At 40.5% G+C, this 15,277-nt stretch overlaps 1 protein-coding gene across 9 annotated transcripts in view; it reads right to left on the bottom strand.

The window, feature by feature from the left end:
- LOC121299521 (transcription factor EB-like) overlaps positions 1–15,277 on the bottom strand; it is a 36,347-nt gene that overhangs the window by 16,747 nt on the left and 4,323 nt on the right. For 5 of the 9 annotated variants that reach the window (XM_041227286.1, XM_041227284.1, XM_041227292.1 and 2 more), the window contains one exon: positions 7,496–7,586. The exons of 2 other annotated variants lie outside the window; for them this stretch is intronic. The gene's annotated coding sequence lies outside the window, so the exon portion shown is untranslated. Of the gene's footprint in view, positions 1–5,105; positions 5,203–7,495; positions 7,587–9,234; positions 10,203–15,277 lie in introns of those variants that run through there. 2 more of the 9 variants (XM_041227288.1, XM_041227291.1) reach the window with 2 other exon arrangements.

Here is a 15,277-nt window from a genome sequence, read left to right as displayed (position 1 = left end):
GTTTCAAATGGTTACCAACTACAGAACAACAGAAGTTTTTAGGCTTTATAACCCAAATACAAGCCTAGGTCTAATCTAATTGGGCAGCATTATTTGCGAGAGGGAATCCATTAGAATTGTAAAATGAAGCCTACCTAAATGATTAGCAATCAGATTAGGTACCCATCCCTTACTGGGGCTGGAAGTGCTCAGAGATTCTCCTCCCTCTTTTTGTGCAGCACATGTAAGAGGGAGGAGGCTGGGCGTGAACTGACGACCCCGCGCACCGCAAGAGGGCAACTTAACCACAATGCCAAAGAGCTGGGCTCAGCTGCATCCATGGTGTTAGAGTTTTCTCTGAGACAGGGGACAGGACAGAATCTACATCACACAACACTGCCCGTTACACTTAGCTGTAAAAACACCCTAAACAGCTGTTGATTACCTGAAAGAGATCGCCTCATGCTACCGCATTTCTTTACAGTGCAAAGAGACAAGCCTTGTTTACTGAAAAAACGCAACGCATGCTATAAAAGAGCTTGTTAGAAAAGTGTATTTTATGAAGGTACAATAAGAAAGCCAGCTCCAATTGAAATGCAGTGGAGTAGCATTAACCCTGCGGTGTGCATTAAAAACCCAACACAAAAACACAGCAACCTTTGTCTGGGTTTTCCATTCCCTGGCTGTCGCCAGATCCCAGTCCACTGATAGATGGTATTCAGCCAAACAGTCACAGCGGGAGACTAAATCACAGATGTGCATATAATGGATGGCATGGAGTCCATTATCAGATAATAACAAAAAGACAAACTAGGGTTTTGAGAGACGTCATAAACCTCAAGACTGAGTAACGCACGGTTTGCGGTCATTCGAAATAGCGTTGATCATTCTCTTAGTAATGGACATCACTGGCTATATCCGGTATTATAAAAATGACAAATGGATATTCTGCCTTGATCAGTTTTATATGAATCTACAATGAAAGGCCTTCTTGAATACCAACATCGCAAACTTTAAATGAACACTGCCAATTACTCAAACTAATTATTTTACAAGCTAAAATGGACATCCTGGGGTTAGTAATTATAATTAAATTACTGTAGAAAATAAATAAATGGAAAACCAGTGTCCAGGTGCAGGTGCAGCTCTCCCCCTCCCCCTCCCTCTCACACACACATGCACAGTACTGTATTTACATGCACCACTGCACTGAAGCAGAAACTCTCTGCCCTCAGCCTGATGCACTCTGCACTCCCCCACACTTATCTGTCCTGCAGCAGCAGCGGCAGCAGCAGCCCCCTCTGTGTTTCACAAGCACACCTGGGTGGAACCAGGCTATAAAAAGTCCTGCTATTTCTGTCTCACTTTCACTGCACAGGCCACGTCACAAAATCAACAGCTAACAAGAAGCCAGCACACAACCAGCAGACCGATTTCAAAAAACAAAAACGAGGGACCACATTTACTGAGACAGGTTTTTATTCAGGTGGAGACAGTCCTAATAAAGTTGGTGTGTACAGTAGGTGCCAGTGCCAAGCTTTTCAGCCATGGGCCAGCTGAGAGAATGTGAAAACCCAGTTTAAGATTGAAATAAGCCCTAACCCTAATCCAAAACCTATTCTTAATTAAAGTTAGGGTGAGGGCAATGGCTCAAAGAGAACATTTCATGTGTTCTAAATAATGTGGTACAGTTTTACATTGGCCCGTCTTTCTGCACCAGGTAGAGAGAGTAGCCTTTCTCTAACCTCGCTCTAGCTTTTGCTTCAGTCTGCAACATTTTAGAAGGGATAATAGTGCTAATACAGCATGCAGTGTTATAATCTAGAAATACACAGCTTGGAATGTTAACTCATGGGTTTCCTTTGAGTGTTTCTTTTTGTTTTTGCAACGTCCAGTTTGCCTTTTCCATCCCAAGTCATTCAAGCATCCTGGACCATCCCACTCATCCATCCCTGAGTACGGCATTTAATTTCACAAAGGCCTTATCTGTTTCGCGTGGGTGCACTGGATACAACAGTCTGACCAAATGTAATTTGGAATGTGACGTGCATACAGTGCAGTCACAGCACAGTCAAAGTTATGCCGCTCCGTGTATATTTTTGTAAAGGCAAATCACTATGCATTGTTTAAGTTCCAGTAAAGGATTTTGTAACCCAAAATACATGACCGGTGCAAAGATCTGACTAATCGAAGACGCACTGTTTGAACTAAATACAATTGCCTGAAATGAATCACAAGGCCCTATCTAAATCATCCTTAACAAGACACAGAAATAGCAACTCGCTGCACAAGCATTACCATCTGAGGATTAATACAAACCAAGACCTGCCATAGGAACCGTCCTTCAGGATTTCCATCGACATGGTGTTCCATTCTCTACATGCTCGCTCTTTACTCTCACTGCTTTCTACCTTTAGGACCGAAAGTAACCAATAACGAACGGAGTACAGAAACTTTGGTCTACAGTGTTTTCACTGCAATTTCACGTCAGGCACTTCTGAAACATTTGAAAACTCAATGAAGCAGCATCAGTTATAACCAGCATGCTGCACCGGTCAGTCCCACAAAAATCATTAAAACCCAGGGAGGCTGTTGGTACTGTTCTGTCAGTGCATGAGGCACCCGAGTAGCTGCAGTGAACACTGCCACCGGGGTCCTGCCAGTGAGCTTTCCTGGTCAGATGCCAGAGGGGCCTCAGGGGTCTGGAATGCACAGTGTTTATTTATAAAACCTGGCTTACCCTTTCTAAGACAAGGGGGCCCTCAAATCAAAGCTCCTTGCCAGGGATGATAAGGAGGTACGGGGGAGGGCATACTGTCATGGTGTGGCTCTGACAACAAAACTCTGGGGTCTTGTGATCTGGAACTAACAGAGGCTGGGGTGAGACCCAACTGGAGTCACGTGGGGAGGGGAGTGGATAGCACAGGGGCTTTGATACTGAGGTTTTGCAAACTGTATGCATGTGCTCTGAGACACAGAAGACATCAAAGCTATGCCATTCCATGCTTTTACGGTAATTTCATTACGAAACTTTAGTCGTTTTTGGGAGACTTTTATAAGCGATCACAAAAGCCTAAGCTGAAGAGAGATAGAGATCTCCTGTAAAATAAAACTTCAGTATTTTCACAAGAAATATTATATAGAAAATAAAGAAAAATAGCCAGAATGTGCAACACATACTCTTCCCACTCTTAGTAAAGTACTGCATTCATAAAAACACGCATACATTTCAAAATCCTAGACAAGACAGCATTGTGAGCCTGGCCTATGACTTCAGAACAGTACAGTCTCTCAGATTAAAGAAGCAAAACATGTAATTTGTTCAGCCAGGGGGTGGAGGGAAGGGGATAAGGCTCAAGGAAACAATAGAGCTTTAACAATTCTCACCACAGAGCGTGCATTATTGAAGCTGCTCCTTCTCTGTGTGCTTTGCTTGAGTCTTTTTATAGCCACTCATTGTCAGATTCAAAATAACTTTTTTTTTTTTTTTTTTAAATTTGCAGTGCTGCTCACACCAATGCTGCTAAATCGGGAATAAGGGCAACAGGATCACTGGCAATCTGGAAAATAACTTTTAGTTATTTTTCTGAGCATCAGCTGTACATGCAGGGAGACTGGCTTGGCCCCTCACTGTGGCTTGAGTCAAGTCACATTGCCACTTCTGTGATATCCCTGTCAGATCTATCCCTTAGAAAATAAAAATGAAGAATTAAAACACCAACAATTAAATAAACAAAAAAAGCAGCATGTGGCTCTGGTTCTAAATCAGCACTGTTCTTAGAAGGCATGTCAGTCTTTAGTGTAAATCACTGAGACCCCAAGATTACAAAACATCGAAATCAGGTGACCGCACACTCTTATAAACAGGAAGTTGTATGCAGAAGGCATGTGCTTTATATATAAGTTTTTATTCAAAAGAGCCAACTTCCCAACGTTTGGGTTTGTTTGTTTTGTCAAGGGAAAGTGCGTTAGAAAACAAACAGAGAAGGTACTTGCAGGCTTTTCATGCCATTGCAACTACATATGATCCGTTCATGCTTTATATTTATGTACATAAATATTTTAAAAAAATACTGACTGGTTTATTAAATGTAATTAGTCAGCCGATACAAGTCTCATGGTAACAAAGATGTGACATGAGCACAGTGAAGGGACTGAACATTGAAACCGAGAACCTATAATTAACTTTGTAATTTGTATTTTTATATAGCGCCTTTCATAGTGGATCACCATCACAAAGCACTTTACAAGCTACAAGACTAGGGTGTGTGAACTATGCATCAGCTGCAGAGTCACTTACAGCAACGTCTCGCCCGAAAGACAGAGCACAAGGAGGTTAAGTGACTTGCTCAGGGTCACACAACAAGTCAGTGGCTGAGCTGGGATTTGACCCGGGCACCTGCTGGTTGCAAGCTCGTTTCTTTAACCACTGGACCACACAGCACCTTACAGTGTTGTTTGTTGCTATGCAGGCCTGCATGTTCTTTTAAGGGTACCTACAACCCTCCATGCTAGGGTTACCAGCCCCACCTTTCAAACCACTTTCACTTTCTGTTCCTCTTTTTCAAGAAAACATCTTTACAGGCCTCTCAAAAAAAAAAAAGAAAAGGCTAATAACGTCTAACATTCAACAAATGTATTATACCTCATACAGTGCTAACCATAGATGAGTAGCTATTCTGGCATCCAAAACAGTAGATTTCTATGGTAGGTACTTAAGACTCAGCTTGATTATAGCTGGTGAGCTTTATACTCTCTCAACAGCAATACATTTTCTCCACCAGTTCTCACAATTATTTCACACTATCTTTCCCCTCTAATTAGGTCTGAATATAGTTTTATCAACCTTTTTTAGCCCTGATGACCCAACACCATATAACTGGGGACCTGCAGTCAGAGAGCTCTGGTAAGAAACATGAAGAGTATGTTAAAATGCTCATATTCTTTAACCCCTTAATCTCAATCTGATTCTGACACAGAGCCCAGACTGTCCTGAAGCAAGCAGCAACAACAATCCTCAGTCTTCAATCTTCGAAGCCTCCTGCACCGATCTCTGTACAAATGAATGACTTCATTCTATAGAAAGACTGTATATAAAAGGTATTGTAGAAAGTAAATTGTGTTACCTTGCTGTTGATCTATCGGGGTTCCAGCAGACAGAGTGAGAGAGAGTGAGACCTGACTGCGTCGAGTCTGTAATCAATCTGCCAGACTCTCAGAAAAAAAATACCTTCCTCATTTTAAAGCGCTGCAACAGTCCTATAACAGCTCACAACACATGTGGAGGAAATGGCTAAAAATCACAGAAATTAATTACTTCAGACCTTATTGTGTCAATAAAGGCCAGCCTGCAGGGGTTATCTGAGTGCTGTTTTCTGCAAATGAATTACCAGCCCAGAGTCTAGAGACTTCAGTGATCCGTGACACAAAATGTTTAAATATCGGGGTTTTTGGGGGAGCCCCCCCCCAGGACTAGTACCCCTCTTTTAAAGCAAGTGCAAAGTCACATTTTGAGGTAGGGACTGTTATAAATGAGTTATGAATGCATGGAACAGCCTGTCAGGTGAAGCAGTGGGATTTAAAACCTTGGGAACATTTAAAAAAAAAAAAACAACTAGAAATGTTCGATTATAGATGAGCCTTGATGGGTCGAATGGCCTTTTCTCGTTCCCAATTTATTCTTATGTTGTTCTTATAAAACTAGCAAGAAAGAAGTACTCAGAACAACCATTGAACTACTTCTTCCCACAACAAGATTCTATTGCAATTTTAATTTTATTTTTTTTTCTAATGTTACAATTTGCCTTTGACAAAACAGGACCAATAGAGCACAATTCCACTCAATTCCCGGAGCTAGCCATATTCCTGGTGCGTTATACCCAAGGATTTCAAGTTACATGCCCTCGGAACAAAAAATCCAATGACTGCTCCCATTCCCGGGCATCCACTTGTTGTTTTCCAGAGGGAGTGTACCTTGAGACTCGTGCTGTGTCTCAATGAGCTGCATTAACTCATTCTATATAAAGCAATTATCCCAAGGCTGATAGCTCTTAGAAAAGGCAGTCTGTCATCAGGTTAATGTTCTAAGCAAATTAATCGACCTTTACTGACAGAATTGTCATTCTGGTCACAGATCAACCCCTATGGATTTGAATGGACTGGCCCAAAAGCTCTGTACATTTCTTGGTTGAGTTTACTTTGAATGAGCTATATTAAGCCTCACTGTACATAGGTGTGGTGTTAAGATCCTGAGCCTTAAACAAACAAATTTTTGTGAAACTCTGAATTTACATACTGTGTACATGGGAAAGTACCCTTATTCAAACAGACAAGTGTGCTGTAAGTTCAACTGCATCCTCCCTTTAGCTTAATAAACCCAGTTACACGCAATAAGTAAACAGATCATGACAAGACAACAGCAGAGATCAGTAAGACAGATACAGTGGGGGGTAGCTACTGTTAGTGTACAGTATTAGTTTTAAAGTACTATTACAATCTCAGCAGAGAGTTATAGAAAAAGCAGCACTTTTTTCAATTCAGTCAGTAATATGCGTGTAGACAGTTTACACGGTTTACCAGGAGATGCTGTAGAAATGCTGGAATCGAGAGACACATCAGGATGCTGTCGTGTAGTTAACACTGTGCTATGCAATCGATGAGACTAGGTAGGCCCTACAGTCTCATCTAGACCTACTGTGGCTGTCGCGATTACTCAGCCAGAGATACAGCCTGAAGCAGCCTGACCCACAGGTCATAAAGTCAGTGGCTTCACCCAACATTAAAAGGCAGATCTGCACAGCACAGTGGTTGCATATGTTTTCACACATTCAAGACTTTTGTTAAAAGGAGACAGGCAGGTTTGAGGTTGTTTTTTTGGGGGAAATTGAATGTAGCGTTCACTCACAGTTAAGGTGTACCTCAGACTCCTGAAGACACTGAAAACTGACTCTAACCACGACATCAACAACGCTGCTATAGTTTCCAGCGATATCGTATAGTCAGATAGCCAATCCCTAACTGAAGTTGACCGATCTTCACTTTAATAAACACAAGACAGCAAGGCCTTTGGTTACACCCGCAGGGCGCTCCCTTAAACGACACGGTGTCTCCTGTCAAAGTGCTGGTGCACTAGCGGAATTCTGAGAAACCCAACACTGCTGCCTAAAATACAGCCCAGCCATGCCCAACCCTGCTAAGCCTATGAGGTCTGATGAGATCGCTGTGAAAGGTAGTATGTTATGCATCGCCATCGCCAAGACTGACATGGCTAAACTTCACAGTACACAGGGTCTGTTTCTATGTAAACAGAGGAGCAGCTGTATTGTCTAAAAAGATATATCTGACAGTACAGCCCACACTAAAACAGCAGATAAAAATGGGTACATAGTGCAGCAAGGGAAAGCAAGGCTAGGTCAGAGGAAGGAGGGCTATGATCCAATGTAATGGTGTATTCTGTAGCTGCTGTTGTGTTTTTTCTTTCATAGGGAACAGGGAGTATGACAAGTGAAACAGTTACCTCTTTATCTAAAAACGCTGGACTTGATCTCAATGTCTTGAATGTGTTGAACTCTACATCTCAAACGGGGAGGATCACAATTGTTAAGGCACTGAAATAAATAACAAATAAAGAAAATATATTTTTTTGATTGGCACAGAGACATTCGTATTTTAACAAAGTACAATAACAGGTTGAAGCAAGAACCCACAGCACAGAGGGGGCGATTCTTTCACAATGAAAAAAACTTTAAATATCATTACATGCAATAATATATTATATATACATTATATAATATATATATATATATATATCTATTATATATATATTAGATATATATATATTTATATATATATATATATGGATTATATCTCCCAAAAATTCCATGGATTCAGATTTCACAATACACACTGTAGTGGGATGACCAAGCAAGATCAAGAACAAGAATCAGTTCCTCAAAACGAGAGTAAGTGAATAAATTCCTGTCTCAAACCAACACTTTTGTGTTCAGAATGCCCCATGATTTCCTCTAATGTCCATCCTGCTGCACAAATTAGGTATCCCGATCACAAGGTCAATTATCTACGGGGAATGGCTGCTGTGGAGGATGTCAATCCTCTTATTAAGTCAACAAATGGTTTTGTGTACAAAGACATTTTTAAAATCTTCACAGTTGTTTTTTGGTCTGGATTTCTTAAAGACACATTTTGCCTTAAAACATGTTCTAAGGAATGTCAGGTGGAACCTGGAAGTACCTGTTGGATAATGATCGCTCTTTTAGCAACCTAACTGACTGATACCATCAGGGTTAACAGGGCAATTTCTACAGGAGCTGTTCATGCAGGTTGCTCAAATTGCCTGCTTTGGATCATTTAAATGATACACGCAATTGCGGTAAGCTGCAAAATGCAGGAGTGGGAGCAAGGCTAGTGTAAGTTTCTATAACTGATAAACATGCCCCCCCCCCCCCCCCCCCCCCAATTAAGCCATGTCTGTGGCAGGAAACAGCCTTACAGTTTAACTCACAATGAGTTATTAACTCCTTTATGATTAACAAAGAGGTTATCACAGGTAATTAAGTGCAGAACCCCAAGAGTCTACAGTAATGTGAATGCACGGTTTATTCCTGGAAATTCTGGGCAGCAGGTAATCGTTTTTGCTTGTCTTCCTTAATGAGTCACGTTCCTCAGTCTTCTTTTTGCACTTCTACTCAGGATATACAGCTATGACTAAATGTTTTGCATCACCCTACAGAATGAAGTCGAACGAAACCTGCTGAATAATGTTACAGTAACATATTTTCCCATATACTTCCATGTTCAAAAATGGAAAAAAAAAAGTGACATTTTGAAATCGAACATGAAATGCTGTACTACTATTATGGCTTTTGGTAGATTTTTGCAGTATCAGTTTGTAGTTTCTTTGATTAGAGAATGTTAAATAAAAAATTATGTACTAAAAAAAGAAAAAAAAAGTCTCAAACTTCAAATTCGTCCCTCTCTACCAACAGACTTTATTCACAAACTTTAACTAAGCCAGTTTTAATACAATTCCTATTTTTACACAAAGGCATTGACGTAATGTACAGCAGTCCCTGTGAAAGAACAGGAAAGGCTTTCAATCAATAGTCAGATGTGCTTATTTTTGGTTTTACAACTTCAAAAATAAATACTGTTGTACTTTCACTCTGAGTAAAAAGCAAAATAATCTGCATTTATTTAAATGTGTTGCTCCCAAGTAATAAACTGCAAACAGAGTACCTCTTCAGATGTTCTGTAGTATTTCTGAAGTATTCCCACTCTCTTCTGCTTCAGACAGTCCTTTAGGCTTGCTGGTGCATTTCCAGAATCATTGCCTACCAGAAGCCCTTTCCTTTAGCACTGGGATGTGTATGAGAATAGGAAATCCCAATCCAAGTGGACACTGGTAGCGAGCGCACTACTCTGGTAACAAAGTCACTGAAGGAAGACAAACTCCCATTTAAAACTAGCTTCTGAGAAACAAGGGAGGCCTGATCTGAATTTCAAACGATCGCCAATCATCTTGGATTCCGTGAAGGTTTATTCATCCTGCTCCTTTTGAAGAAACGCAAACCAAACCAATAAAGTAAAAGAATGGGTCTTACTTAAACTACACCACAGCCTTACTGGAATATTACCTCCTGATCCTTTTTCACAAACTCGGCAGCATGTTTTTAGTTTTTAGTTTTTTTATATTGATACGACACGCCTCTGCTCGTGACCCCAAAGCTTGGACAGTCACAGGGAAACCCTTAGTCATGCAATTACCCAGTTACCACAATACTGCTCGTTTCTGCTGCTTCCTCCTCCGCTTCTCACACACGAGCCCTCGAATGCCATTCATTTGCAGGGAACAAGGCGCTCTCAGTCCCAGCTCTCTGATCGCTGCTCAGCACGGGGGGTGGGGAGTGCTTCATGAGAAGGCAACCCACACAGCCTTCCTCTTTCCATCAGCAATTCCATTGGATTTGATCACGGAATGAAAGGAGGCTGCACTGGACACAGTCATAGTAAAGCAACAATGGGGCTGCACTTTCTGTATGAAGATTTCTTTTTTAAGTCTTTGAACACTGCAGATCTGTATACAGACCGCTCCAGCAGTACAGGTGCGGTACAGTAACGCCACTCTAAACAGCATCCCGTTCTAATAGTTTAGGAAAGATAACTTTACTTACAATGGAAAGAAATAATATGAATCTATAAGGGCTTCTGTTTTTTTTTTTTTTTTTTTTTTTTGGTTTTTATTAATTTCATTTTTCAGTGCTTATTTTTAGCAATTTTCGTGTTTTATGGAAATTTTTTTCGAGGATTTCGCTTTTTACATACTGTATGAAATTATTGTTTTAGTTACTTTTCAAAAATCGTGGGCATTTTTTTTTCTGTCATAATATGTACAGTAAGTTGACAGTACTGTACAATTGGGCAGTTTTTTTTATTTTTTATTTTTTTGTAGGTTTTTAAAAAACGAAAACTCACAGGGAAAGGGGTCAAGTCAGCATGAATTGAGTGACCATTTCTAGTGTTTTTTCCGATATTTATTGGATATACACCGATTTAATTTTTTGTATCGTGGGTGTTTTATCATTTTTTTTTTAATCTGTAAAAACCAAAAATCAGAAGCCCTACTTATATATTTCAATTCCCCTTTTTTTGCATTATAAGAGACTAGGTTATGCAATGTTATGTGTCACGTGATTGGGCAGATGCAAAGATTTATGAAAGTTTGGGACATCATAAAGAGTACCTGAAAAGGAGCATCACTATCCCAGCCACGAAATCCAGGCCCACCCTGTCAAACATCTCGGAGGACAACTACAGCAACACTTGGTCTATCTGTGACTGGAAACGGCAACTACTGACTTCACATAATAACAGTAAGAACAATTACAGTGATTCCGAAACTATGTCAGGTCGGGTCTTAAAGGATCCCATTTATTTCAATACCTTCGCTACTCTTTCTGTATAACTGTCTCCTACCCTCCGTCTCCACTTAGTTACAAGCTGCATCCTTTGGTTCCTGTTTCTGACTCAGGAGCAAGCCATCAACCAGAAGAGCGCGCAGAAAGTTTCAGAAGATAGATTAAGGGGTTAATGAGAGACAGTAATCCGTCGTAATTCCTCAAGCCACGAATCGCCCTAGCCGTTCATCCGCCATGATCACTCTCTTCATCAACGCTCGTTTGTTATTGAACAGAGAAGATCAGTTCAGAGAATCCTGTGTTCTGTGTGCTCTGTGTGCAGTGCCACTGCTGGTAGTGTCACCTGAGCTGTTCAGTGTGTTGATATTTAAATAAATCCTGTTCGCCTGCGGGGGGCTTATCAACCTCCGTCTCCATCTCCTGACTGCAACTCACCAGCAAATGCACGCACCAATGCAGCAAATGGCTACCCTGTCACAAGCATTAATAACCTTATAGTTCTAAACAAGGGATGTTGGGGAGCTCCCTAGTAAAAGATATATATCAAAACAATAATTGTGAGAATACAGTAATTGCTATAGCTGTGTGTAATGGTATTTAAAACAGGATTCATTCATCTCCCTTTTTACATATCCGCCCTTACTCTGGTCCCACTGCAGTCGGATATGCGATGGATTGCTGTATAATCAAACACACTGGGCTGAGCACAGCTGCAAGGTATGTTGTTATCAACAGAGAGTGGGTTGTGGGAACTTGTCTGACCTTGGCTGCAACACTGAAGCTTGAATAAACAAGGTTTAGCTTCCCACACACGTTTGGGTAAGACTCCTCTCCTGACAGCAGATATCTCTGTACCTGAGCTTTCTCCCAGAACATTAGGATCATTACCTGATTTCTGTTTATAACTAGGTGCCACATTTGTTGTGCCTAAAGATAAATGTTTACGCTATAGTAACTTTTGAATATGGCACTCAATAAATGGAAACCAACTAAAAAAGCAATTGCAGACATCCATTTAGTTTCCTTACATAGATTATCTCCAGTTATCAAAGTATTTTTAATAAGAACCTCCATCCCTAATAAGTGAGCCACACCCTGTGCGTGCAGAATTTCCCGGAGCAGCTGAACCTGGAGTTTGGTACAAAACCACAGGACATGTTAGGGCTTGTAGCTGTAGTCTACCCCCAGAAAAGCTTTTTACATTTCCTGACAAGGGTGAAGTCACTTCCTCAATGGAGTCCCTGTATCATGTGGCCCCTGGAGCCATCATGTGGTGAGACAGCTTTTCATCGACAAAGAGAGGAAATACGGGTGTCTGACTCATTGCTGATCGTGTGATTGGGAAAGGGGTGTTAAAAAATTGCCCAAGATTTTGCAGACTGGAAATACAAGGTGTTTAATAATCAGCTTGAAACTTCATAGAGTGCACCATACAGATCCTTACAGTGGGGTTTTACAGTTCCAAGATCGGTGCGCGATTACTTTCGATATACAACACAAGCAGGGCATGCTCACAGAGACTTCAGCCTGTGACTGACTTCTTGAATGCAGCGCTGAATTCCTGGGGTATATGTACTGTAACTGCAAACTGGTAAGTCAAGATTAAACACTTCCACAGAATTTGGAATGATTTAGGCATGCACGTCATCCCAACCAAGAATAAGAATAGCCCAGTACCTAGAGTAGGATACCCGAACTGGGGTTAAGGAATGTCCATACCAAGTTTAAGAACAATCGGATGAGCAATTCTCAGAATGTGACAAACATATCTCCACTACTGGGGACATTTAGCGGAGGACTTATGACAATGTAGAGTGGCTTTTAAGGAACTGGTGGGGGGTAAATAGTTAAAAGGGCCTGGAATGGGATTTAGGCATCTGCTAGTGCCCATACTTTGTTGTAGTATTAATTGCATGTTGACCTTTATAGTGTGATGTGATCCAACTTCCTCATTTTGAACAGCTTGACATTAGCACACAACTTCCCCTTTCCCCCGTGGTTAACATGCACCCCACACAAAACACGGCACTGCTTTTCCACACTTTCAATGCAAAAAACAAAACATTCACACTCTGAATCAAGCAGCCATCATGAGGTTTCTTTTCTGGTAAGAAGCTGTGCATCACAATCATGTTTGAAATGTTTAATAAAATAGAATTCCTGGAAACATTTAGAAAACTCTTACAACCCACCCTCCTGTGCATTCTACTCCATAAGAGAACAGGCACTGATGGGTGTCCAGTTTGCTTACATTCCCCAAATAATTTTTTCATTCGCAGCCCCTCAAGCTGCCTCCCTTATTGAAGTAATGCTAAAAGAAACGTATCCAATTCAATTCCAAACATTTGGACTCTTTCTCAATGTCTTTATTTTCACACCATTACCTAAACAGACACGTTTCTGCCACCATATGCCAGCATGAGCTTATAAGGGCTGCAACCTTATGTACAAACTATTTTTAAAACTGTATACAGAATACTTTTAAGAAAGTAGTAACTCCCATTACAAAATAAAGGCCCTTCATATTCAGACTCAATACAACTACTGTATTGAGCAAACCTCTGCCAAATTCCCTGCACTCTGAACTATAATAAATATTGCCGCAGTTCGTGTGTTGCTAGCTGACAGAGATGCAGAAGCATCCCTGGCTCGCGTCTGTAGCATGCCAGCTAGGTTGAAGGCTGACGCCGTCACCCTCCTTTAAATAGCTCTCGGTGGAGCCCTGAAACCACACAACAGTGAGAGCGAGAGACGTGTTCAAAACACACAGGAATCCAGAACCTAGATTTTATGACTTCACGGCCGAGCAGCCGTTCACACGCACTGAGGGCAATGCGTTTAATCAAGCAGATCAACCGGCAAGCTGCGTCTGTACGGGAGTCTCAGGCCCAGCAATGCTAGTGGTTTGGAAGGGAATAAATAAAAAAAAATATTTAAAAAAAAATATATATGGTAGGCTGCCAGGATTTGTAGATATTAAAGTATGCATTGTAACCGAGATATACAAAAAAAACCCATCAACAACTATGTAAATATACATGTAACAAGAATATCAATAACACTGTAAAGTCTTTCAGTAACATGATCTACATTCACAGTGTGTGTAAGTCCACACAACGCCTCGGCGAATCAGGCTGCAACTCTATATTTAATAGATGAAATGCTTAAACCTTCTGTGTACACCTTTAAATGAATTTTGTTGTTTTTATTGATAGCCTACTACAGTGGTTTCCAGGTCATACGATAGTCTTGTATCTTGTAAAGCACTTTGTGATTGTGGTCCACTATGAAATAAAAATTAAGATTATTATTATTATTATTACTATTATTACCAAGATACTATAAACTGTGAACATTAGTAAATTAGACATTTACGGTTTTAATTTCCGGTTATATTATTGAACCTTTACAGCTTTACTCCAGAGATAGAAATACACCTTCAATTGCAGATTCAAAATTAAGGTAAACCCTGGCGTATCCTGCATGGAACTTTTCCAAACCATCACAGCACCCCATTCATGTCAGTAAATTCTACCAGCTGTAACTGTGGTTTGGTAGTGCTTCAGGCAAACTCTGTACGATATTAAGGCTTTTTCCTTTTTTGCTTAGTGCATATTCTGCATTGCGATTGCTCCAATCAAAAGTGCACTGTTACAATCAAAGTATATAATGTAGCCAGGACAATGTGGTGTAAAACCCTGTCCTCCTTTTGATTATGTAAACATTGCAGGACAGCAGGCAGTCAGGCCACAGAGAACTGGGATAGATACTTGTGGCGAGCTTGAAGCAGACTGTCAGAGAAATAGCAGGACACACAAGTACTGGGATCCAAAAAAACTGTACCTCCCTGCTTCTCTTTTTTTTTGCTTTCTATTTATTCTATTCTTTTTACTTTATTCTGTTGTTTTTTTTCTGTTTCCATACCATGAATCATGAACACCATATTCTACAAACTATTTGTTAAGAGCAAATCAATAACAGTCGGGGATGATTTACACCAAGTTAGCAGGGGTTACCTCTCCTTATCAATAACTCACACACAACACTTGTAAAACACATTACACCGTTCACTAGACTAAGAAGCTTACTCTTGCCCCTGCTTGTTAAAAACAAACCACAGCACTTAAATGAATCTATGGAGAGAGTATTTACTGTACGAAATTACAAACACACAGTAACACTAGGGCCTGAATGACACTAAAATGTAAGGCAATAAGGCCCTGTCATTGCTTTACTTCATAACAGCTAATGGTGTCTTCTTTAAAAACAGTTTCATGAATAGCAAGCTTTTATTTTTACCATGTCATGTAGAAAATAGTATAAAACACTTGTCGATACACTCTGCAAACATGCATTCAAATATC

Source organism: Polyodon spathula, chromosome 25 (genome assembly GCF_017654505.1).
Source record: "Polyodon spathula isolate WHYD16114869_AA chromosome 25, ASM1765450v1, whole genome shotgun sequence".
In the NCBI taxonomy this organism is placed as follows: Eukaryota; Metazoa; Chordata; class Actinopteri; order Acipenseriformes; family Polyodontidae; genus Polyodon; species Polyodon spathula.
Note: the sequence above shows the minus strand (reverse complement) of the source record. Positions and strands in the feature narration are given on the sequence as shown.